This window comes from Penaeus monodon, chromosome 11 (assembly GCF_015228065.2).
Source record: "Penaeus monodon isolate SGIC_2016 chromosome 11, NSTDA_Pmon_1, whole genome shotgun sequence".
NCBI classification, from domain to species: domain Eukaryota; kingdom Metazoa; phylum Arthropoda; class Malacostraca; order Decapoda; family Penaeidae; genus Penaeus; species Penaeus monodon.
Window position 1 is genome coordinate 49,902,367 of NC_051396.1, and position 2,500 is coordinate 49,904,866.

A 2,500-nucleotide genomic window follows, 5' to 3' on the forward strand; every position below is an offset into this window, starting at 1 on the left:
AGCGAAATGCGGAGATTGGGTTGGGGTCTGGGAAAATAGACCCCAGGTTACAAAGGATTTTGGATCTTACAGTTATGTTTTTGGATTGTCAGGAGCGCCCCCAAGCTTGTAGGCTGAAGTAATTAGGTCTCGGACTCAAGGGGTGCAGGCAGCTTGTAAAACAACTGTCTAACTCTCAAGCCAGACCAATTTGCAATTTTGAAATGAAAGGAATCTATGGTTTCATGTTGACTTGCATTGTTGTCATATTATCGGGATTATATATTAAGACCAATACTCATATGGTTCAAGATTAACAACACATGGAACTGCTAAAACAATTGGGTAGAAGACACTTCTTAACTCATTTTGAAAAATGGAATATCATTTTCCATTCTGTGCATGTGCTGTCAATCTATTAGAGTTTATATTATATTATCAGATATGGGAGGCCATGTATTGTGTTAAAAACAAGGAAGAGATGAACATCTTTGGCAGCTACTATTTTCTTTAGTTTTTGTATTGAAATGTATTATTTTACTGGAAATGCATCTAAGATAGGTTTTTACAGTTATTTTCTATTACTCACTATATACCTAGACTTTATAAGACTGTAAGGATCATCAGAGTAAAGCACATTTGATAAACTATTGATTATGTGGAAAGCTCTTGGTGTGTTCTTAAAAATTATGGCAGATGTTTGCAAGACAACTGCAGTGACTTTCAAAGTACGGCTTTTCTTGTAATTCTGAGGCAAGATTTTAACCCGGTCTTAATCCTGACTGGAAAGTGTAGTGTCTAGTGATCACCTTGGCCTTAATGCCCGGTGTTCTTGCAATGGGCAGCAAATATTCATAATGCATATTCTGGCAAGAAAGATATTCGTCTGGTTCCATATCTGCTTTTAAATCGTATGGCAGGCTTTTGAGCTCTATCTTGCTGGAATTGTGTTGGGTTTTATGCAGCTGCTGGAGTTTGGTTATCTTAAAAACCTTTAATGGAAACACAAATAATTCATGTGTTAATGAAAATTATAAATACAGTTATTTCTTTGTTGTCTCAGAAAAAAAAAAATGAATTGCTTGTGTCTCAAATTTAAACTTTTGTAAAGGTATGATTATAAGATATGCATATTTTAAAAGCTGCATATTTTTCTGTTAAGTTCATTCACTATTACATAGCATTGAGTAAAGTGCCAGAAAGACTGAAAACCACTAGGATGTGTCTCTTCTAAAATTGCTTGCCATTCATGAAAAATGATGTTGGAAATATAAAGTTACACTTCCTCATTTTCATCTGTTTTACATTAGTTTCTTGAAAGGATTACGGAAGCTATTCCCACCATTCCCAATTTTCTAATGAATACCATTTTTATTCCAGCAATTTGCAACATAGATGTCCCTGAGTGGGGAGGAACGAGAGTTGCGCTGTGTGCTGAGTTGGTTCTGTAACTGGGAAGACCACCAGAAAGAGCAGTTCCTCACAGTCCTTGTGGAAAAGGCTGTTCCTCCTGATGTCGACCAACTGTTTAGGGTGTGTTTCTGTTTCTGTTTCTGTTTTTCTTCTTCTTCTTCTTCTTCTTCTCTCCTTCTCCTTCTCCTGCTCCTGCTCCTTCTCCTTCTCCTTCTCCTTCTCCTCCTTCTTCTTCTCCTTCTCCTTCTTCTCCTTCTCCTTCTCCTTCTTCTTCTTCTTCTTCTTCTTCTTCTTTTCTTCTTCTTCTTCTTCTTCTATTTCTTCTTCTTCTTCTATTTCTTCTTCTTCTTCTATTTCTTCTTCTTCTTCTATTTCTTCTTCAATATTGATGAAATACATTTTAGATAAGGATTGAATTTTTCATGTGATTGCAAGGTAAATACTGTAATTATTGGTGTGATGATTTTAGAGTTGGTCTTAATCTGTAAGGTTGAGAGTTGAAAAGGCATATTTGCTGTTAAAAATTTAAGACTTTTACCTCAGGTAAGATATGAAGTAGGGCAAGGAGAAAGGATTGGTAAAATAGAAGAAAAAATTAATGAGTTTTTACTTTCTGCTGCATGCCAGTATCTACAAGATAAAGGAGGCTAGTAAATATTCCTGTTAGCATGATCTTGTTTAGGGTTGCCTTCATATAAATTGAGTAAATGTATCCAGATATTTCATGCATGACCTTCAGCCAACTATCCATATATGTGATTTAACCCTTATAAGTGAGTATATGGGTTATTGTGGCCACTCCCAGTGCAACTTACGTATCAGAGAAACAAAGAGAAAAAGACCAAATTTACTCTTTTCTGGTATGGTACAAAGAGGTACCTACTGGCTTTAGGTTGTTTGTCACAAACGTTGAATAAACATTGACTACAAGAATAAGTACGTACTTTAATTTCACTTTACATTACAGTGTCATATTTGTACACTGCTTTCAGTTCATCTGCATCATCTATATTTTCATCTCTCACTATCAAACAACAGAGCAGTGACCTGCAATGTCAAAGTGCATTTTTTCAAGCAGAGTAACTTCAGTTGGAGAAATGTTGCATGT

General features: G+C 35.7%; 1 protein-coding gene across 4 annotated transcripts in view; it reads left to right on the forward strand.

Moving 5' to 3' along the window:
- Positions 1–2,500, forward strand: part of LOC119579046 — a 28,199-nt gene that overhangs the window by 20,090 nt on the left and 5,609 nt on the right. For all 4 annotated transcript variants that reach the window (XM_037926770.1, XM_037926771.1, XM_037926773.1 and 1 more), the window contains exon 2: positions 1,360–1,512. The gene's annotated coding sequence lies outside the window, so the exon portion shown is untranslated. The remainder of the gene's footprint in view (positions 1–1,359; positions 1,513–2,500) is intronic.